General features: G+C 40.3%; 1 long non-coding RNA gene across 1 annotated transcript in view; it reads right to left on the reverse strand.

The window, feature by feature from the left end:
- The window catches only part of LOC125916379 (uncharacterized), a 27,812-nt gene extending 3,388 nt beyond the window's left edge, over positions 1–24,424 (reverse strand). Inside the window, exon 1 of the long non-coding RNA XR_007455893.1 lies at positions 24,301–24,424. This is a non-coding gene — a long non-coding RNA (uncharacterized LOC125916379). The remainder of the gene's footprint in view (positions 1–24,300) is intronic.
- Positions 24,425–24,449: the final 25 nt, after the last annotated feature.

Here is a 24,449-nt window from a genome sequence, read left to right on the forward strand (position 1 = left end):
GAAAAGAAAAGAAAAGAAAAGAAAAGAAAAGAAAAGAAAAGAAAAGAAAAGAAAAGAAAAGGAAAGGAAAGGAAAGGAAAAGAAAAGAGCTATTTCTTCTGTCAGGTGACGACTCCAGTAGAATTACACCCATGAGTGGAGGTAGTAGCTGACAAGTTTTGTCTTCTTTCTTTAAATCCAACTTTTCTGTTGCCTTTTGCTCTTTCCTCATTTCAGTGAGTCACATGAGCCATTAACCCCTCAATAAACTGAAAAACCAATGATCTCTGATTATGAGGGGGATTCAGGTAAAATAAGTATTGTGTGTGCATACAGTTTTCTGAGTGCTCCATAAATAGCACTACTTACTCGAATTACTATAATCTATTGGTGGAGAGGCAGCTGTTACTCAAACTTCCAGATAGATTTTTGGGCATTCATTAGATAACAGGGGCCTAAGAAAAATGCACAAATGAAATTTAGGCAAACTCAATGGTACCCATCATTTTTACCATGAAAATGAAGATGATTGATGGTTTACACAGAACTTGTGAATTTTATTTATTTTTTTAAATGTTTTTTTTTTAATTTTTAAATTTATTTATTTATTTTGAGGGAGAGAGAGAGAGAAAGAGGGAAAGAGAAACCCAAGCAGGTTCTGTATTGTCAGCCCAGAACCCAATGCGGGGCTCAGTCCCAGGAACCATCATATCATGACCTGAGCTGAAATCAAGAGTCACATACTTAGCTGGCTGAGCCACTCAGGCACCCCATGTAATTACACTTTCTTTTTAATTTTTATTTATTTTTAAAATTTACATTCAAGGTAGTTAGCATTTAGTGCAACAGTGATTTCAGGAGTAGATTCCTTAATGCCCTTACCCATTTAGCCCACCCCCCCTCCCACATCTGCTCTAGTAACCCTCTGTTTGTTCTCCATATTTAAGAGTCTCTTATGTTTTGTCCCCCTCCCTGTTATATTATTTTTGCTTCCCTTCCCTTATGTTCATCTGTTCTGTGTCTTAAAGTCCTCGTATGATATTTGTCTTTCTCTAATTTTGCTTCGCATAATACCCTCTAGTTCCATCCATGTAGTTGCAAATGGCAAGATTTCATTATTTTTGATTATCGAGTAATACTCCATCGTATATTATACCACATCTTTATCCATTCATCCATCAACGGACATTTGGGCTGTTTCCATACTTTGGCTATCGGTGATAGCGCTGCTATAAACATTGGGGTGCATGTGCCCCTTCAAAACAGCATACCTGTATCCCTTGGATAAATACCTAGTAGCGCAATTGCTGGGTCATAGGGTAGTTTTATTTTTAATTTTTTTGAGGAACCTCCATACTGTTTTCCAGAGTGGCTGCACCAGCTTGCATTCCCACCAGCAATGCAAAAGAGACCCTCTCTCTCTGCATCCTCGCCAACATCTGTGGTTGCCTGAGTTGTTAACGTTAGCCATTCTGACAGGTGTGAGGTGGTATCTCGTGGTGGTTTTGATGTGTATTTCCCTGATGATGAGAGATGTTGAGCATTGATTCATGTGTCGGTTGGCCATCTGGATGTCTTCTTTGGAGAAGTGTCTATTCATGTCTTTTGCCCATTTCTTCACTGGATTATTTGTTTTAGGTGTTGAGTTTGGTAAGTTCTTTATAGATTTTGGATACTAACCCTGGCCATCTGGATGTTTTCTTTAGAGAAGTGTCTATTCATGTGTTTTGCCCATTTATTCACTGGATTATTTGTTTTTTTAGGTGTTGAGTTTGGTAAGTTCTTTATAGATTTTGGATCTTTATCTGATAAGTCATTTGCAACTATCTTCTCCCATTCTGTTGGTTGCCTTTTAGTTTTGCTGATTGTTTCCTTTGCTGTGCAGAAGATTTTATTTTGATGAGGTCCCAATAGTTCATTTTTGCTTTTGTCTCCCTTGCCTCGGGAAACATGTTGAGTAAGAAGTTGCTGTGGCCAAGGTCAAAGAGGTTTTTGCCTGCCTTCTCCTCAAGGATTTTGATGGCTTCCTGTCTTACATTTAGGTTTTTCATCCATTTTGAATTTATTTTTGTGTATGGTGTAAGAAAGTGGTCCAGGTTCAATTTTCTGCATGTCACTGTCAAGTTTTCCCAGCACTACTTGCTGAAGAGACTGTCTTTATTCCATTGAATATTGTTTCCTGCTTTGTCAAAGATTAGTTGGGCATATGTTTGTGGGTCCATTTCTGGGTTCTCTATTCTGTTCCATCTATCTGAGTGTCTGTTCTTGTGCCACCACCATACTGTCTTGATGATTACAGCTTTGTAATACAGCTTGAAGTTTGTATTTTTAAAAATTTGTTCTTATGTTTATTTATTTTTGAGAAAGAGAGCACAAGTGGAAGAGGGCCACAGAGAGACAGACACACAGAATCCGAAGCAGGATCCAGGCTCTGAGCTGTCAGCACAGAGCCCACTGTGGGGTTTGAACTCATGAACTGTAAGATCATGACCTGAGCCAAAGTCAGATGCTCAACCGACTGAGCCATCCAGGCGCCCTGAGCTTGTGAATTTTAAACTGCATGCTCACATGTCCTTTTATTAGATCCTGGCAATCCAGTGACACATATTATTATCCAGATAAATTATATCTTCTTTTAACAAATTTAATTTAAACTTGGAGTGCCTGAGTGATTTGAGGTATATAAAGCAAATTAGCCCTCCTTAACTAAACTTATTCCTCTTTAAAGGGAGATAATGATCTTGGTTTTCTATCATTCCAGGGATCTATTTGTAACACAAACTATAACCTGGGCACACAATAAATGTTTGCTAATATTAGTAATGGTGTAACAACAGTTCAGTATTTATCTGAAACAAGTCCAATTCCACTATAATTTCTTTTCCCTGTGATGTCTAGAACAGAGAACATTTTCCTCCTTTGTACTTGGCTAAGCAACCTTTCAAGCACTGAGATTTGTATTTATTTCAGATTTAAATGTAGTCTCATGTCAAGATTTGCTTGCAGAGAATAACTCTGTCTTTTCGTGATTAGGAGGTGAGTATAACTCAGTGAACAGACAGGTTACATAATTTAGGGGCTCAGGTTTTCCTGACTTGTGAAAAGTCTGTTTCCCCAGGCTCAGTCATCAGTTGATAATACAAAGTGGTAAGACTTACCTTGGTGGATTGGTCTGGGACAGGCTACATTTGTTACGTCCCCAGCATTACTCTACTTGTTCATTTTATTGGCATAATATGGTGAGAAAGCATAGGAGTTTACAGTCTGAAGATTTGGCCATGTTCTAATTCAACCAGTTACTCTTAATCGTGTGACCATGGGCAAGCCATTTAACCTCTTAGAATCTCAATTTTCTCAACTGTAAAATGCAAATAACACCTCACACAGGTGTTATAGGATAAAATGAAACACCCACACCCACAGGTGGTGGTGGGGGGGGGGGGAGAGAGACAGAGAGAGGGAGGAAGAATATTAAGCAGGCTTCATGCCCAGTATGAAGCCTGACGTGGCACTTGATCTCACAACCTTGAGATCACAACCTGAGCCAAGAATCTGACGCTTAACCAACTGAGCCACCCAGGCACCCCTGAGAACAGTTTTTGTCTTAATATTTTATTTATTTTGGAGAGAAAGAGAGTCAGCAGGAGAGGGGCGGAGAGGGGGACAGAGGATCCCAAGCAGGCTGGGATCCTCTGTCAGTGCAGAGTCCAATGCACGGCTCAAACTCCCAAACTGTGAGATCATGACCTAAGCCAAAATCATGAGTCCATTGCTTAACCGACTAAACCACCCAGGCGCCCCAAGAACAGTTTTCTAAATGTAGAGCACTTCATGCATTCTTCTTTATTTTCTTATTTTTATTTTTTAAGCTTATTTATTTTGAGGGGGAGGAGGGGTAGAAAGAGGGGGAGCAAGAGAATCTCAAGCAGGCTTTGTGCTGTCAGTGTCAGGCTACAGGGTTCCATCCCACGAACCGTGAGATCATGACCTGGGCCAAATCAACAGTCAGATGCTCAACTGGCTGAGCTACCCAGGATCCCCTATTCTTCTTTTTTAAATAATATTTTTATTACAAATATAAGAAATGTTCACTATGGGACATTTTAGAAAAGCAAGGTTAGCTGAAAGGATAAAACAAAGATCACCTGACAGAACACCCCCTAGAGCAATTCTTAACCTTCAACAGGTGTCAAAATTGGAGGGCTTGTTCAAACACAGATTTTTGGGTTCACTTTCAGAGTTTCTGATTCAGTGGGCTCCAAGAATCTGCATTTCTAACAGAATCTCAGGTGATACTGGCGTTGCTGATCTGGGGATGACACTTTGAGAACCACAGCTTAGTGCAAAACATTGATAACTTCATATGTGCACATATGGTACATATTTTTTATTGTTTTTATAAAAACAGTTTCACACTATCATGTCACCTGCCTTTTTTATTCAATAAACTCCTTTTTGTACATGCACTTTTCCTTTTTTAATTTTTAAATTTTTGTCAATGTTTTATTTTTTGAGAGAGACAGAGCACGAGCAGGGGAGGGGTAGAGAGAGAGAGGGAGACACAGAAGCCAAAGCAGGCTCCAGGCTTTGAGCTGTCAGCACACAGTCTGACGCAGGGCTCAAACCCAAGAACCGGGACATCGCAATCTGAGCTGAAGCCGGAGGCTCAACTAACTGAGCCACCCAGAAGCCCCCGTACATGCACTTTCCTATACGTGTGCTTTGTGCTGAAGCTGAGCAGGCCCAGAGAGCCAGGAAAGAGATCGCTGACTGTCTGGCTAATGGGAAAGATGAACGAGCTCGGATCCAAGTGGAACATGTTATCTGAGAAGACTACCACAGAGGATCCATGGAGATCCTGGAGCTGTATTGTGACCTTTTGCTGGCTTGGTTCAGCTTGATCCAGGCCACAAAGAAGACCTACTGAACCTGCACATTTTTCAGGCTCAAAGGAGTGAGAAGGCATCCCCGCACCTAGTGAGGGGGGAGAGTGCACTCTAACTTGCTGGTACTATGCCAAAGAACTTTGTCTCTAATTTTTATAGGAGGAAGTAGTGCTGTTTGAAGGGAATATGTTAGTCCAAGGAGCCATGTTTAGAACCATATGGTTGTTGGGGAACCTAGCAGGCTCAGTGGGAACAGCATACAACTCTTGAGCTTGGGGTCTTAAATTTGTTAGGTGTAGAGATGCCTTAAATAAATAAAGTTGGTCTTAAAAAAGAACCATATAGTTATCTTTTTTCTGAGTTTGTAGAGGAGTGGTGAAATACAGACAAAAAAAGAATCCATAATCACCAAATCTAGAGATAAGAATTTTGGTACATTTCTTTCAGTCCATATATGTATTTATTTATCTGTGTATAAACACATACGTGTGTGTGGGTATATATATAGTTATATATACCTATGTGTATATACTGTAATTGTATATATTGGTATACATTGTAATTTCACTTAAAAAAATTATTTAACATTAGCGGTGCCTGGGTGGCTCAGTCGGTTGAGCATCTGACTCTTGATTTTGGCTCAGATCATAATCTTGGAGTTTGTGGAATTGAGCCCCATGTCAGCCTCCATGCTGATGGTGAGGAGCCTGCTTGGGATTCTCTCTCTCTCCCTCTCTCCCTGCCCCTCCCCTATTTGCGCTGTCTTTGTCTCTCTCAAAATAAATCAACTTAAAAAAAGAATTATTTGATAATATATTTCGAATATTGTCCATGGACTATCTTTGAAGTAGGGAAAAGATGGAAACATAAAGCTCTGTGTTGCATAACTTTGTGTTCTTCTTAGGGAACTGGATTCTGGTCTGACCTAATCTGTATCTACACTAATCTGGGCAGCTCCTCGCCTCCAGTCAGAGGTGCCTGAGTTGAAGATAGTAAGTTTGATAAGTTTTCACTGCCTGTGCCATAACTGTAGGTGAGAGTATCACTCTTGCTACTTGTTTAGAATTGTAGGATTACTTAGAGGAATCCTTTTTTCTCTTAAAGGACAACCATAGAAGTATTTTCTGCTGTTAGTGTGTAAGTGAAAAAATACTTTTTAAAAAAATGGCGGGGCGCCTGGGTGGCTCAGTCGGTTAAGCGTCCGACTTCGCTCAGGTCATGATCTCACGGTCCGTGAGTTCGAGCCCCGCGTCGGGCTCTGTGCTGACAGCTCAGAGCCTGAAGCCTGCTTCAGATTCTGTGTCTCCCTCTCTGTCTGACCCTCCCCCGTTCATGCTCTGTCTCTCTCTGTCTCAAAAATAAATAAACATTAAAAAAAATTTTAAAAAAAAATGGCAATGGTAGAGGGGCACCTGGGTAGCTCAGCTGGTTAAGTGTCCAACTTTAGCTAAGGTCATGATCTCACAGTTCGTGGGTTCAAGCCCCACGTCAGGGTCTGTGCTGACAGCTCAGAGCCTGGAGTCTGCTTCAGATTCTGTGTCTTCCTCTCTCTCTGACCCTCCCCTGCTCACATTCTGTCTCTCAAAAATAAATGAACATTAAAAAAATTTTTTTTAAATGGCAATGGTAGAAAAAAATAATAAACCTTACCTAAAAAAATAAAGCAAAATTTGACAGTGGATTTCTTTTGTGCGGAGACAGGAGTCATAATTTATAAGGTATTTAGAATTAGAAGTTTTAAGTTTCACATTTATCAGATACTTAAGAACAAAACACTTGTTCTGTTGCTATTGCTGTTGTTTTGATGCTAATAGAATGTAATTCCAACGAGATAAGATGAAAGTGATTTTTGCTCTTTTCGTAGTTCTTCATCTTCAAATTTGTCATAACTTGATGGATTTCACCTTTATTTTTTTCTTGGTGATGGTTTGCTTCAGGTATCTAATCAGCTGTGTGCAAAGTACAGCCAAGAATATGGTCAACTGTGTCGAACCAATGAGATCGGAACTGTCACCTCTCAGGTAGACACATTTCCAGAGACACACATTTTTCTAAGCCAAGAAATACAGGAAAAGCAAATATAAACAAACTCAGAATGCATAATTTTGTGCAGACTGAAAGATGTTTAGAAATAAGTCTTGGGGCACCTGGGAGGCTTAGTCAGTTAAGCGTCCAACTCTTGGTTTCAGCTTAGGTGATGATCTCACAGTTTCCTGGGGTTGAGCCCTGTGTCAGGCTCTGAGCTGGCAGCGCAGAGCCTGTTTGGGATTCTCTCTCTCTCTCTCTCTCTCTCTCTTTCTCTCTCTCTCTCTCTCCTCTGCCCCTCCCCCACTTGCACTGTCTCTGTGTCTCTAAAAAATAAACATTAAAACTTTTAAAAATATTTATTTATTTTTGAGAGAGAGAGACAGAGAGGGAGAGAGAACAAGCAGGGGAGGGTCAGAGAGAGAGGGAAAAAGAGAATCCCACACTGACAGTGTGGAGCCTAATGTGGGGATCAAACCCACGAACCATGAGATCATAACCCAAGCTGAAACCAAAAGTCAGACACTTAACCAACTGAGCCACCCAAACACGTTGGAGGCAGAATAACCTGTTTAAAGATTTTGGACTAGGGAACTCAGAGCTTTATAAAAAAGCTAGTGTCAAGCAATCTGAGATTATTTCTTTACAAAGAAAGCATACATTTTCCTAAATGTAACTGGCCTAGTAATATGAAGGAAGTTTATAAATTTAGAAGCTTCAAGTTTTGAACATCTTACATCATGACCACACAGTATAATTCAGGACTGACATTCAGCTGAGACACAGAAATCTAGCCACAGTGTTGTTTCAGGCTGGTGGTGTTTCAGAGTTGTTTCAGGGTGTCCATTCTGACTGGATGGTGCCTTGCTGTACTGTAGGTTGCTGAGTGTGTTGAATATCGCCTTTGACATAATTAAAATACTTCCAAAATCAGAACTTTCAATTTAAAGTTTTTTTTCTTAGGTTTATTTTCTTCCTCTTATTTTCAGAGATTGAGATTCTTTCCCCCCAGGATTGGGCTATCTTTATGATATAAGCAGGGCACCTCCTAAATTTAAAAAAAAGTTTTTAATTGTACTTTTACAGAACAGATACTAGAAAAATAAAGGACAGTGATTTAGAGGTGAAAGACCACCTCAACTCTTTTTGTTTCTGAGTTTGTGGATATGTGTGTGACCAAATTCTGTTATGTTCTTTATCTTGCAGCTAATGTGTAAAATTAAATGTGACTACTCTACCCCAGGTTGTAGTAGAAGAGTACCTGACAGAAATTGCTAAGAACTATAATGTGCCATATAAATCCACGGCAACCATTACAGTGAATACTTTCAAGAACGAAGAATGGACTTAAAGCTGAGATTTTTATTGTGCACCAGAAGATCTGTTTTCTACTTAGGAATGTGGCTTCCAGAGTAGCTCTGCCAGGATTGTAAAGCAGGTGACATTTGCACCTTTTCTCCACCCACATACTTTTCCTAACAGAGCTTGACTTCTGCTGTCACATGACCCTTATAAGTTGGTAACAATAGGGTAGAAAACAAGGATGAAGATACCTTAAGTATTATACTTACAAGTGTGTTAAAAACAACCACCCATGGCACAAAAACAGACACACAGACCAATGGAATAGAATAGAAACCCCAGAACTAGACCCACAAACGTATGGCCAACTAATCTTTGACAAAGCAGGAAAGAACATCCAATGGAAAAAAGACAGTCTCTTTAACAAATGGTGCTGGGAGAACTGGACAGCAACATGCAGAAGATTGAAACTAGACCACTTTCTCACACCATTCACAAAAATAAACTCAAAATGGATAAAGGACCTGAATGTGAGACAGGAAACCATTAAAAACCTAGAGGAGAAAGCAGGAAAAGACCTCTCTGACCTCAGCCATAGCAATTTCTTACTTGACACATCCCAAAAGGCAAGGGAATTAAAAGCAAAAATGAACTACTGAGACCTTATGAAGATAAAAAGCTTCTGCACAGCAAAAGAAACAACCAACAAAACTAAAAGACAACCAACAGAATGGGAAAAGATATTTGCAAGTGACATATCGGACAAAGGGCTAGTATCCAAAATCTATAAAGAGCTCACCAAACTCCACACCCAAAAAACAAATAACCCAGTGAAGAAATGGGCAGAAAACATGAATAGACACTTCTCTAAAGAAGACATCCAGATGGCCAACAGGCACATGAAAAGATGCTCAACATCGCTCCTCATCAGGGAAATACAAATCAAAACCACACTTAGATATCACCTCACACCAGTCAGAGTGGCCAAAATGAACAAATCAGGAGACTATAGATGCTGGAGAGGATATGGAGACATGGGAACCCTCTTGCACTGTTGGTGGGAATGCAAATTGGTGCAGCCACTCTGGAAAACAGTGTGGAGGTTCCTCAGAAAATTAAAAATAGACCTACCCTATGACCCAGCAATAGCACTGCTAGGAATTTACCCAAGGGATACAGGAGTACTGATGCATAGGGGCACTTGTACCCCAATGTTTATAGCAGCACTCTCAACAATAGCCAAATTATGGAAAGAGCCTAAATGTCCATCAACTGATGAATGTATAAAGAAAGTGTGGTTTATATACACAATGGAGTACTACGTGGCAATGAGAAAGAATGAAATATGGCCTTTCGTAGCAACGTGGATGGAACTGGAGAGTGTGATGCTAAGTGAAATAAGCCATATGGAGAAAGACAGATACCATATGTTTTCATTCTTATGTGGATCCTGAGAAACTTAACAGAAACCCATGGGGGAGGGGAAGGAAAAAAAAAAAAGAGGTTATAGTGGGAGACAGCCAAAGCATAAGAGACTCTTAAAACCTGAGAACAAACTGAGGGTTGATGGGGGGTGGGAGGGCGGGGAGGGTGGGTGATGGGTATTGAGGAAGGCACCTTTTGGGATGAGCACTGGGTGTTGTATGGAAACCAATTTGACAATAAATTTCATATATTGGAAAAAAAAAAACACCCAAAAACATGTGCGCACGCACATACACACGGAAGTGTGTAAAGCTTTTTTACTTCTTAAGATCTCAATTTTATAGTGTAGTATAAGGCACTATATTTTGGTGTTAAGAGTATGAGTTCAGTAGTGAAATGACCCATATTCAGATCCTAGATTCACCATTTATTAACCATGAGACCTCAGGCAAGTGACTCACCCTTTCAAAGACTCAGTTGTCTGGACTTTAAGAAGGGGGATAATAAGAGTTAATCGTTATTACCAAATCTCATAATTTGTTGAGACGATTAAACATGCTAATATGAATAAAGAAGTTAAATGCAATACCTGGCACATAGCCAATGTAATCAAGTTTTGCTTTCTATCACCATCATCATCATCATCATCATCATCATCATCAACATCACTCAAGGTGGTCTAAGCTTCTAAAAGGTGGTCATGGAGGGTTTTAGGACAAGAGGGATTTCCCCCTAATGGCTTTGAATTGAAGAGGCATGCACCAAGTTGGGTAGTGTTAAGGGGCACACTTTTCTGAGGTTTTGCTGATTGTTTCCTGCTAGGACTCATACTCCTTTTTTTTCCCTCTTCCAAAGAGTTACATGGTTTGTTGAAAAAGGACACACTGTAAAAACTTAGACAATACAGAAAGGAACTTTGAAGAAGTAAAAGCCACATGAAATACCACTAGAGATGTGCCCAAGGGCTCAGTCTCTAGACTTTTTCCCTTTCTTCTCTATTGTTTAGGTGATTTCATCCTACGTCATGGTTTTCAATCCCATGTTTATGGTGAAGACTTCCATATCTCCATCACTAGCTAAGAGCTCTAGGTTGATACGAACTCCAGACTGATATATCCATCCACTTTCTTGACATCTTCACGTGGATGTTTCAGAGGCATCTCAAACTTAACATGTCCAAAAGTGCTCTCATCCCTTTCATGGACCTACTCCTTCTTACAGTTCATGGCAATTCTATGCTAGGGCAAAATCTTGATATCTTCCTTGACTCTACCCCTTCTCTCAACCCCTACCTAGCCCCCAACCAATTTTCAGCAAATCTTGGTCACTCTACCTTCTAAATATATCCAGAATTCTGCCACTTCTCACCACCTCCATTGATGGTACTTTGATCTAACCTAATCTCTTGCCTGAATGACTGCAATAGCCTCTTAACTGGTTTTCCTGCTTCTACTCCTCTTCCCCATTAATTGATCCAATATAACAGTCAGAGATCTGGTTAGTACCTAAGTCAGATCATGTTACTCCTCTTCTTTTAAACCCTTACAATGTCTTTTTAATTCACTTACGAGTAACAGGCAGCAACTCTCCTGTGATGAAGGAGGAAATGCACTCTCACCTCTTCTGTCTGGCCTCATTGTCTCTACTTTTCCCCTTATTTACTCTGCCTCAGCCACACTGGCCTCTTTGTGCTTCTTCAAATACACATGCTGGTTCCCACCTCAGAACCTTTGTACTTCCAGTACTCTGTGTTCTTTAGCTATCTTCCCCGTCCTTCCCTCACTTCCTTCAGGTCTGTACTTGTGTGTTCTCTGTGAGTCACTTCTCATCTATTGTCTCCAAAATGTCAACCTCTTCCCTCTTCTCTGGTGTATGTTTTTTCTCTATTGCTCTTAACTCTAACATACGATATAGTTCACTTAGTGATTTTGTTTATTATCTATTTCTTCCACTGGAATATCAGTTGTATGAGGACAGGGACTTTTATCTGTTTCGTCCACTGTAGCATCCCTAGCACTGTCAATAGATTTTTGTCAAATGAATGAATAAATTCAGAGTTTACCACTGCTCAAGTTTGATAAACGTTCTTGTAGACCTACCTATGCATGTTTACGTGCAGTTCTTAATCATTGATGTACTACAATGTCTGACCGCATAGGCCCTCAAAATATAGTCTTTGAAAGAGAGAGAAAGAAGGTGGTATGGGCCAGAAGCTTGAAGGTTGCTTTATCTGTCATCGACTTAACTTACATTAAAGTATGAACTTCATGAGGGCAGGAACCATGTCTCCTTGCTCACCGTTTCCTCCCCTGTGCTTCTAAGAATGTTTGGCATCTAGTAGGTACGTGATAAACAAATGTGTGATAAGTTGAGAACACAATGTGACTCTTACCCTCTTGCCTTAGGTGGAAGCCCTGGCAGACCTGGTCAGTATTGGATTTACTGAGGATGTTAAGAAAGGTGCTGTTGACAGAGGAGGTGGAACTTTAGCAGGAACTGGTGATCCACTTGAGGCATCACCAATATCTGCACTGGGACCCTTTCCTGTGAGACCTCCAGCCTCTTGTTTTTTATCCCTTCCTCCTGAAAGACAGGTCAGTACAGAGAGGGAAACTGATTCTGGGATGGGACTACCAGTAGTGTTAAAATATATTTCTACATGGGCCTTTTGAATGGTAGAATAATCTTAGTGATGTTTTTTAAGGCTAGGGAGCATATTTGCAGTCATTTAGCAGACATTTGATTTTTAATGTTTATTTACTTTTGAGAGAGAGAGAGAGAGACCGAGCATGAGCAGGGGAGGGGCAGAGAGAGAGAGTGAGACACAGAATCTGAAGCAGGCTCCAGGCTCTGAGCTGTGAGCACACAGCCCAATGTAGGGCTCAAACTCACGAATTGTGAGATCATGACCTCAGCCAAAGTCGGACGCTTAAGAGGTTTAAGAGACTGAGCCACGCAGGCTCCCCATTTGATGTGTTTTTATGCTGAACTCATGAGAAAATAGGCCTGTAGTCTTTTGTCAATCTCTTGACAATACCACAATATGGACTGCAAGGAACATTTTTATGAGCTGGACAAATTGGAAAGTCTTTCATGTACAGTGATTTAGACACATATTTCAATATTTATATGTAGGGGAAACAGTTGTCTTCTCTTGTTGAAAATAGTATAAAGATCTCAAAACTTTGTAGACATAAATCTAGAGAAGTCAAATAAGTAAATGCTAAAGAGCCATAGACATTAATTCTCTTTACTCTGTTCCTTCAGTATGAATAAAGAGAAATGGTCTTATTCTTTTAAACTTGCAAGGTATTTCTGACCCCATGAAACTCTTTTTTAAATTCTTAATGTTTATTTATTTTTGAGAGAGAGAGAGAGAGAGAGAGAGAGAGAGAGAGTGTGTGTGTACAAGTGGGGGAGGGGCAGAGAGAGAGAGAAAGAGACAGAATCCAAAGCAGGCTCCAGGTTCTGAGCTGTCAGCGCAGAGCCCGAAGCGGGGCTCGAACCCACGAGCTGTGAGATCATGACCTGAGCTGAAGTTGGACACTCAATCAACTGAGCCACCCAGGTGCCACTATGAAACTCTTTTTTTTTAAATTTTTTTTTCAACGTTTTTTATTTATTTTTGGGACAGAGAGAGACAGAGCATGAACGGGGGAGGGGCAGAGAGAGAGGGAGACACAGAATCGGAAACAGGCTCCAGGCTCCGAGCCATCAGCCCAGAGCCTGACACGGGGCTCGAACTCACGGACCGCGAGATCGTGACCTGGCTGAAGTCGGACGCTCAACCGACTGCGCCACCCAGGCGCCCCTGAAACTCTTTTTTTAAGATTTTATATTTCAGACATAATTTAACTCTGATTTTCTTTGTTGAAATTATTTATCTGAATGACACCTTGTGAATTGCTCAGCTTCCAGTCTTGGAATGCAAGTCCTCTGATTTAAAATAAGAAAGAATTGAGATGCCCACTCAGTTAAGCATCTCACTCTTGATTTTAGCTCAGGTCATGATCCCAAGGTTTGTGGGATTGAGACGCATGTCGGGCTCCACATTGACAGCGCAAAGCCTACTTGGGATTCTTTTTCTCCCTATCTTTCTCTGTCCCACCCCTGCTCGTGCGCATGTACTCTTAAATAAACTTAAAAAAAAAAAAAAAAAAGAAGGAAACAGACTCTTAAATACAGAGAAAAAAACTGATGGTTACCAGAGGGGAGGGAGGTGCGGTATGGGTTAAATAGGTGATGGGGGTTAAGGAGTGCACTTGTCGTGATGAGTATCTGGTGATATATGGACTTGATGAATCACTACATTGTACACCTGAAACTAATATATCACTGTATATTAACTGGAATTAAAATAAAAACTTAAAAAAATAAAACAAAGAAAACTTTATTATGGAAACTTTAAACATATAGAAAATTAGAGGTAATAATATAATGAACTTCCATGTACCCATCACATGGTTTTAACAGTTATCAAATTTCTGCTTCTCTTCTTTTCTCTCTTCCTGACACTTTTATTTGGGGGGGGGGGGGGAGAAGGAATTTATCTTTTATTTTTATTTTTTAAAAGTTTATTTATTTATTTTGAGAGAGACAAAGAGAGCACAAGTGGAGAAGGGGCAGAGAGAGAGAGAGACAGAAAATCCCAAGCAGGCTCCGCACTGATAGCACGGAGCCCTGGAGCCCCCGACTAAGGGCTAAGGGCTTGAACTCACAAAACCATGAGATCATGACCTGAGCTGAAACCAAGAGTCAGACGCTTAACCAATTGTGCCACCCAGGCACACCTGTGGGGAAGGAGGAATTTAGAGCAAATCTCAGACATCATATAATTTCACCTGTAAATATTTCTGTAAATATCTCTAACACATACCTTTTGTTTTTATAATATAAAAAAATGCCATGCCATTATGATGCTCAATACAATGAAAAATAATTTCTTACTATAATATAATACTCAATCCACATTAGATTTTGCTAATTGCTAGGGTGCCTGAGCGGCTCAGTCGGTTAAATGTCCAACTTTGGCTCAGGTCATAATCTCACGTTCTTGAGTTCAGGCCCCACATCGGGCTCTCTGCTGTCAGCACAGAGCCTGCTTCCAATCCTCTGTCCTCCCTCTCTCTCTGCCCCTCCCCCACTGGTTGTCTCTCTAAATAAATAAACTTTGAAAAATTTTGCTGATTATCTCAAAAATGCATTTTATAGTTATTTTATTGAAATCAGGACCAAAGATCTACACATTGTATTTGGTTGATATATCTCCTAAACCTTCTCATCTCTAACACTTCCTTCTTCCTGCCTGTTGTTTTCTCCTTGCCATTTATTTCTTGGAGAAAGAGTCCTCAGACTTTATTAAACTGAATCGTCTTTCACAAGTAGCATCTCCAGGCTTTAAGATAAAAGATTTCCTGTTTCTTGTATGTGACCACAGGTGACAAAAGCAGCAAAACTCATAGTTGCTCCTAAGGGTAATTTCCAGAAGGCATAAATAGAAACTTCACCTTCACAAGAAGGAAGCTGGACTATGAGAAGTTAATTTTATGAAATATTTATTGAAGGCTTACTGTGAACAAAATGTGTGTTTGGCGCTCAGACCAATCACAACCCAGCGGTCTTTTTTCTTTCAGAATGACTCCTATAAGAAGAGTGATTTGTGTCCTTCATTGTTTCCTAGTAAGTATAGGGAATGCTGGTAGAAGCTGGAACTGCTTACTACTCACTGAAGATTTTTCAATTCTTCAAAATTTTTTTTTACATTTTATTTATTTTTGATAGAGAGAGACAGAGCACAAGTGGGGAAGGGACAGAGAGAGATGGAGACACAGAATCCGAAGCAGGCTCCGGGCTCTGAGCTGTCAGCACAGAGCCCGACGGGGGCTCAAATTCACGAACCGCAAAATCATGACCTGAGCCGAAGTCAGACGCTTAACCAACTGAGCCACCCAGGCACCCCAAGACTTTTCAATTCTTATAAGACTATTCCTCCATAGGTGACAGAAGGTTATTAGTGACTTACCAGGAGTACAGTGGGTTCCTTTATAGTAGCTAACAGTTTTCAAAGTGGATATAGATCTCAGAGAGATCTTTAACACAGAAAAAGTTTTGAAACAACCATCACACTAGATAATTATGCACATAGTTTGAAAAACTGTGCCTTTTTTAGAAGTCCAGATTGCCTTTGAAGCAAGGGCCAACAAAATGTCACCACTACCACCATTTGCATGATGGGGGAGTTGTCTAGTTTTCCAGCCAGATTATATGCTGCCCTCTCAAAAGTAATAATAGTCTACTGCCTTTGAGGCTGGGATTTCTTTCTGGAAGGCTGTATTATTGTGACTTTTAATTACATTTATTGAAATGAACAGGTACAGGATTCAACCTCCCAACTTCTCCAAAGCCAGAATCAAGATCCAAGATGGGTTTTGATAACTTTATGCCTCCTGATTTGCCTGATGTAAAACCTCAAGTAAGCCTATCCATTGACCCTTGTGGTTCTGAGGAAGTTGATTTTGAAGATCTTAACCGGAGACTTGAAATCCTCAAGAAAACCACAAAATTCCTTGGTCTTGGATTGAGTAATTAATTGCCTGGGAATCAGGGCTCTTCAGCACAAATGTTAATGTGGCTACTTGTGTGTGAGTCTGAAGTGTTCTCATTTACAACCTCTTCCATCCCTTAAAGTCTCTGCTTCTCTGTCTGTAATAATGTATATGTGTGTCCATGCATATACATATAATTATTCCTGTCTCTGAAACTTCTATAATTCTTAGATGAAGATTCCTGACCTAAATAATTTTATTAATTATAGTCAATAAACTCTTGTTTTCTCTTGGATCCTTACTTCTCTCATAATGATCACTTTTTCCAGGGAGACAGAATGGTGTGTATTTAAATCCTATCCACTTACTAGCTATAAGACTTTTGGTAAATGGTACCTTCTGTCAGATGTGCATGAAAGTGCAAAGAAACTAGAGGAATAGGTGTCTTTTTAAAAATGAGTATTTTAGGAGCACCTGGGTGGGTCAGTTGGTTAAATGTCCTATTCTTTTTTTTTTTTTTTTAAGTTTATTTATTTATTTTGAGAGAGAGAGAGAGACAAAGCACAAGTGGGGGAAGGGCAAAGAGAGAGGGGGAGAGAGAGACTCCCACACAGGCTGCATGCAATCAGCACAGAGCCCAACACAGGGATTGAACCCATGAATCACGAGATCATGACCTAAGCCAAAATCCAGAGTCTCAATCAACTGAGCTGCACAGGAGCCCATGAGTATTTTACTCTTGATCTCAGCTCAGGTCTTGATCTCAGGGTCATGGGTTCAAGCCCTATTTTGGACTCCATGCTGCGCATGAAGCCTACTTTTTAAAAAAGAGAGTATTTTAAAGAATGGGGTGCCTGTATGGCTCAGTTGGTTAAGTGTTCAACTTCGGCTCAGGTCATGATGTTGTGGTTCATAAGTTTGAGCCCCACATTGGGTTCTGTGCTGACAGCTCAGAGCCTGAAGCCTGTTTTGCATTCTGTGTCTCCCTCTCTCTCTGCCCCTCCCCTGCTTGCTCTTTCTCAAAAATAAATAAACATTAAAAAATAAAATAAAAAAATATTTTAAAGAAAGAATGCAACACAGAGTGAAGAAAAGGCATTGTTAGGAAATCAGTGGAATCCTGTATGTCTGAGTTCTGCCACTTACTAGCTGTGAGCCTCCTTTTTCTCCTCTATAAAATGGGGACAATAATGAAAATTAAAAGAATTTATGTAAAGCCCTTTAGCACTTATTAGGTGTTCAATAAATATTAGTTTTCTTTTCAGTTTCTATTTGCTGAGTTCTAGTGGACTAAATATTAGTGATTCTATGGGATAAAGGAGAGGCTGAGAAAACAAGATGGTCAGATTATTGTTTCTTGTACAACTGGCATTTTGTTTGTTTTTCTTTTTAATAACCTTTATGTTTTAGAGCAGTTTTTGGTTCACAGCAAAATGTCAAATTAATTTTAATTACTTTTTAACTATATGTGTGTGTGTGTGTGTGTGTGTGTGTGTGTGTGTTCGTATATTTATTTTTGAGAAAGAGAGAGCACAAGCACGGAGGGACACAGAGAGAGGAGACACAGAACCCAAAGCGGGCTCTAGGCTCTGAGCTGTCAGCACACAGCCTGATGTGGGGCTCGAACTCATGAACTAGGAGATCATGACCTGAGCTGAAGAAGGACTGACTGAGCCACCCAGGTGCCCCAAGGCTAACTTTAAAGCAAACTGCAGAACTGCCTGATTTTAGAGGAGTAAGGATGGGGCTAGGCACATAAAACAAAACCTTGTTTATTCAAACAAAACCTTCCTTACCATGGAAACTTCTAGGCAAATGATGGTGCTTGTATAAAGGAAATAGAATTACTTGAGTAGGAAATGAGTCAGAAGCCCTGCTGACTTTCTGGATGCTGCATCCTTCTCTAGTGGCCACAGTTTTGTCTTCCCTAGACTAGAGAATGGCACCACTTCCTCAAGTTGGGGTTTGAGTTGGTTGCAACCTCATATCTGGTAAGAGTTTTTACTCTAAAAGTGCCAACATAATATAGAATGATTTACAAAACAAGGATGACATAAAGCATCTCCATTGGCAAACTCTGGACTGCCTTTTTTTCCCCCCTTTCAATTTGTATTTATTTATCTTGGGAGAGAGAGAGAGAAAAAGTACAAGTGGGGAAGGGGCAGAGAGAGAGGACAGAATGAGAATCCCAAGCAGGCTCTGAGCTGCCAGCACAGAGCCCAACGTGGGGCTTGAACTCACAAACCCTAAGATCATGACCTGAGTCAAAGTCAGACGTTTAACCCACTGAGCCACCCAGGCACCCAGGACTGCCTCTTTAAAACAAATTTTTTTTAGTATTTATTTTTGAGAGAGAAAGAGAATGAGTGTAAGTGCGGGATGGGCAGAGAGAGAGAACACAGAATCCGAAGCAGGCTCCAGGCTCTGAGCGATGAGCATAGAGCCAGGTGTGGGGCTTGAACCCACAAACCATTAGATCATGACCTGAGCTGAATTCGGACACCTAACCAACTGAGCCACCCAGATACCCCAGGACTGCCTCTTTTAAATCTCTAAATCAAAGAAGGAGCTGGGCTGAACCTTGTATCCTATGTGCTTTGATCTTTAGTTTCAAGGGGCATATAGATTTCCTAATGGTCTTGGTACGAGGCCAAAGGGTGTATGGAGTTGGCTATTAGAATTTCAATTTTACATCACTTCTAGCTCTTTTGCCACAACTGAAAGATTAATTCCTAAACTTTTCTCAAGCCAGGATAAATTGTGATTAGGCACCATGCCTAAAAGAACTGTAAAAATGCTTTTTGTGAAAACATTACATAAACAACAGAGGGACTAATTTCTTTCTGACTCTCAGGCTTATTTATAGACTCAGGTGATTCAAACAAGTGGAGCCACCTCCTTGACACATGTCACTGTTTCCGACAGGGTTGGATCTCCTTCACTCTCCTTTCTCAGCTGAGATCTCTGGCATGTGGAGAAGCAGGAAGAATTCCTTGTGAAAGACACTGACCACATTTCTGTAGGGAGAGTTTTCCCTATCTGCTGTAAAGGTCTTATGGCTTCAGCTGCTGATACTGTCATTTAAGAACCCCACTGCAACTAAGCCTCCAAAAGAGGGTTCCCTCTGATACCACGATTCCAGTTGATATGCCATGTCTTCCAAAAGACTTCTTTCTCAGCTCTGGCGCCCAATGACCTCTCATTTTTCTGCTTCTTTTGGAACTATCATTTATCTCCTGAGTGGTAATATTGATATTTTTATGTATTGGAGGATTTTTTAAAAATCTAGTTTTCCTTAATGAAATAAAGAGGGTAGGGCAGTCTCTATTGAAATGACAATAACAAGGGTGCCTGGGTGGCTCTGTCAGTTAAACTTCTGACTTCAGCTCAGGTCATGATCTCATGGTCTGTGAGTTCAAGCCACAAGTCAGGCTCTGTGGTGACAGCTTAGAGCCTGGAGCCTGCTTCGGATTCTTTGTCTCCCTCTCTCTCTGCTGCTCCCCTGATCATGTTCTGTCTCTGTCTCTCTCTCTGGAAAATAAATAAACATGAAAAAAAAAAAAGGAAATGTCTGTAACAGATTCTGTGCACCCAGGACAGTGTGGTGTAGTAGACTCAGGCAATACATTTATTAAATGACTATTATGTAGGCTAAAAGATATATAGTTACCCCTCACTTTTCAAAAGTTCACATTAGGCCACTTCGATTTTATGAATGACCTACATTAGTACCCGTTTTGGCCAACCAAAAGAAATTTGAAAAAAATGTTCACTTCTACCAAAAAAAAAAAAAAAAAAGTAGGGGTGTGTGGGTGGCTCAGTCAGTTAAGTGTCCAACTTCAGCTCAGGTCATGATCTTACAGTTCGTGAGTTTGAGCCCCGCATTGGGCTCTGTGCTGACAGCTCAGAGCCTGGAGTCTGCTTCAGATTCTATATCTCCCTCTCTCTCTGCCCCTCCGCAGCTTGTATGCTTTCTCTTTGTCTCTTTGTCTCTCTCTCTCTCTCTCAAAAAATAAATAAACACTAAAAAAGAAAAAAAAAAAGGGGCACCTGGGTGGCTCAGTCGGTTAAGCGTCCGACTTCGGCTTGGGTCATGATCTCACAGTTCGTGGGTTTGAGCCCCATATTAGGGTCTGTGCTAATAGCATAGAGCCTGGAGCCTGCTTCGGATTCTGTGTCTCTGTCTCTCTCTGCCCCTCCCCCATTTGTGCTCTGTCTCTATCAAAAATTAAATGAACATTTAAAAAAAATTTTAAAATTAAACACACACACACAAACACACACAAAAGTAAAAAGTGAAAACCGTATTCAGCACTTGTTCTGCAGTAAGCTTTTACAGAGGCAGTATGCACACAGAGCAGTGATAGTGGCCAAGTTTCTTACCTGGAAACTATGCTAAAAGTAAGATGATGTTTATCCTAAAGACATCTCCTATTTATTGAGCCCTTACCACGTGCCTGCCACTGTTCTAAGTACTTTAAGTGTATCGGCTCATTTGATTATTACACCAGCCTTAAGGTGCCAATGCTACTACTATCATTAACTCCATTTTATAGACAGGTACACTGAGGTTCAGAAATCCTCAGAGATGTTTACTAATTTTCTACAGGTCATACAATAAAGGAATAGCAGCATTTAAAAATTTTTTAAAAAGTTGATTTATTTTAAGAGAGAGAGAGAGAGAGCACATTCGAGCAGGGGGGGGGGGGCAGAGAGAGATGGAGGGAGAGAGAAAGAATCTCAAGTAGGCTCTGAGCTATCAGCACAGAGCCTGATGCAGGGCTCAATTTCAGGCACCAGAAGACCAGACTTGAGCCAAAATCAAGTTGGACATTCAACTGACTAAGCCACCCTGGCACCCAAGGAAGAGCAGCATTTTAAACCCAGGCAGTCTAGCACCAGAAACCAACACTTTTAACTATTATGCTATAATGCCTGCATGGTTTACAAGCTCATGACAGGTGAGGAGCAAATGAATAACTGTATATAAAAACACTTTTGTAAATTGTAAGACACAATGCACTACTGTTACTTGGTAGTGGACAATCAAGAAATGGTTGAGATGAATTGTATGGTGGCATAAAAACTGTTTTATACTTATGTTTGCAAAATCCTTCATAGTTTTCAAAGTGTTTTCACACATTTGATCCCTCTGGATATTAAGCCACTGTAAATCCATTTTGGAATAAGTCTAGTCATAAAGAAAGCATTCATAATATTTATATATTAAATAATGTATGTTAATATTTATAAAGTATTTATTCTCAAATAAATACTTCAGGGCCAGCTGAAGTAACAGGCCCAGAGATGTTAAATACCCTGATTACAGCACAAAGTTAGTAACCCAGCCAGGACTGGCATCCGAATGTCTGACTCTTGGCTGATGCATCTTTAGTTTTGTTTTTTGTTGTTGTTATTATTTGTTAAATTGAAGCATATGAGTTTTTCAATAATAAACAAAACTATAAAAATAATGATCTTTTCTCCCAGCCATTCTCTCTTCCTAAAAGTTTAGTTAATTTTTGGGATGTTGCCGTTTTAAAAACAAAAATCTCCTGGGGTGCTTGGCTGGTTCAGTCAGAAGACGAGCATGTAACTCTTGATCTCAGGGTCATGAGTTTGAGCCCCACACTGAGTGTAGAGTTTACCAAAACTATAAATAAACGTTAAAATAAAGAAATAAAAACAAAGATCTCCTTTAACATTTGGATCTATAAAACTGCATTATTTTGTAAAAACTTTTTTTTTAAAGTGTAAGTCTTTTTTTCCCAAAATGTACATTATGCTCATTGCAAAAACAAAACATCATAACATACAAATCCTATATAATCCCACCATCCAAAAATAACCATTTTCGCATTTTAGTTTTATCCTTCAACTTTTTTTCTATGTATATATACGCTTTTTTTGCAATATTATTATAAAACCATTTTGTAATGTTCAAAAACACCTGTCATACCATGATAATAAAGATAGAGCTATAGCTTCATTTTTATTAGCAGCATAGTACTCCATTTTATTGATGTGCTGTAACCTACCTGAAACTAGAGATTATGCTTGATTAGATGGGAAGTAAGTCTTCCCAAACTTTTTTTTTCAAAAATTTTTTAACACTTATTCATTTTTGAAAGGCAGAGAGAGACAGAGCGTGAATGGGGGAGGGGCAGAAAGAGAGGGAGACACAGAAACAGACTCCAGGCTCTGAGCTGTCAGCACAGAGCCCGACGCGTAGCTCGAACTCACAGACTGCAAGATCACGACCTGAGCTGAAGTCGGCCGCTTAACTGACTGAGCCACCCAGGCGCCCCAGTCTTCTTAACCTTTAAATGCTAACCACGGAAACCAAGCCTCTTAGGATAATGATGTCCACACTATATATTAAGTCAATTGCTTTTATTGAATTAAAAAAATTTTTTTTAATGTTTATTTATTTTTGAGACAGAGACAGAATGTGAGTGGGTTAGGGGCAGAGAGAGAGGGAGACACAGAATCCGAAGCAGGCTCCAGGCTCTGATCTGTCAGCACAGAGCCCGATGCAGGGCTCAAACTCAAACTGTGAAATCATGACCTGAGCTGAAGTCGGACGCTTAACCAACTGAGCCACCCAGGCGCCCCTATTTTTTAGTTTCATTGGAGGAGGAGTTTGGTAATTATAAAGGTAATAAAAGTAAAAAAGAAACATGGAGGGGGTTTACATCTCATAATGTCTGCCGTATTCTCTTTAATGCTCTGCCATTTGGCACGGTACTAAAAAAGTTCCTTCCTCTTTCTTAAGAATAGTTTAATTTTTCTTTTGTGGTTTGCAGTGGTATAAACACTTAAATTCAACCTCTAAACAAATATTTGTGATGTTGCAAACAAAATACTTTAATTGCTTTGTGACCTGCAAATTCCTTACTTTTAAGGGAGTCCAAAACTGTTCTTTAGCATGTGTTCATGTCTAGCTATACTTCAGAGGAATATGCCTTGCAACATCATTATGTTCTAGTTTTATGCTACTACCTACAAGCTGTGTGATCCAAGGTTGCACTGCACAGTAGTGCATTGAGGAGGAGATGAGGCAACTGAATTCCATGAGGTTTCTGCTCCCCAGACCATTTGGGTTGATTCCACCCTGAGTGTGGGAGTCGGTGTGGGTGTGTGTATACTCTTTTCTAATTCAGGAAGTGGCACCATATAGCTGAATCAGAGTGGGGGAGGGGGGAGGGAGGGTTTCTATATTAATAGTTTCTCTGAGCCTCAGTCTCCTTATTTGTAAAACTAAGTTACTTATCCTTGACTAATCTGATTTAGGAGGTTGGTAGGAGGGTCACACTGGGTTACACATAGGAAGATGCTTTTATAAACAATGTGATATCAATGTTTAATAATAGTAAATGATAATTACTTTATCACGCCCCCTGGCCTTTGTCACTTGTTAAGCCCGAATAGTTCAAGAGCAAAATTGTGCTCCTGAATTCAATTTTTGTAAAATGTTTTGAAATCTCTGCAAAAAAGTGGCTGTCTGAGGAAAAAAGAGCAACCTCCTATGACAGGTCCTAAACTTAAGATTTGGTTAGTTCAGTTCTGTTTGGCATCCCGCCAGGTGCTGTGCTTTATTCACTTTCAGGACTTCTTTGCCGCCAATCTACGTGAAGGATTTTAGTTTAGGTGGGTCACCTTTCCTTTAAATGAGCCAAAATATCACGACTCTTTTCACCGTTCACGTGGAAAATATTTGTGTCAGGTGTTCATAATTATTTATCAAGCCAGGTAATGTCTGGGTAGACTGTCTTTGGCTCAGGTTATTGGTTATGGAGACACAGCCCACTCTTTAAAGAGTTTTAGCGTTCACTAGTCCAAATCCTTTGTTTTTACATACGAGGAAACTGAGGCCCTGAGAGTTTAAATGATTATCCAAAGCAGGACGTTGAGCGGTTGTACTGCGTTTGAAATATATTCTTCTGTATCATCCTCTAACTCTAAAAAACACCTTGCAAAGATACCATAAAACTGTAGACTCCAAGACCGCTTGGAGCATGTTCCTGAAGTTGGCCTAGAGAAAGCTAAAGTTTCAAACACGACTGGAAACAGCTCGAGATTTTTCTGTATTAATTCCCAGCCCCCACCTGCCTCGCCTCACCCACTTCTTTCTATACCTTGATAGCTCGGCTCTCTTCAGGTGGCCCCGCGGTTTCCTGGTAGCTCAGCCTCCTCCTCCCCCGCAAGCGGAACCAAAGTTCGTAGGCTTCCAGGGTCGGCCGGCTCTTTCTCTCTCAGACTCTCCGCAGCGGTGACTCGGCAGCAG

The sequence above is a fragment of the Panthera uncia genome (genome assembly GCF_023721935.1).
Source record: "Panthera uncia isolate 11264 chromosome E2 unlocalized genomic scaffold, Puncia_PCG_1.0 HiC_scaffold_20, whole genome shotgun sequence".
In the NCBI taxonomy this organism is placed as follows: Eukaryota; Metazoa; Chordata; class Mammalia; order Carnivora; family Felidae; genus Panthera; species Panthera uncia.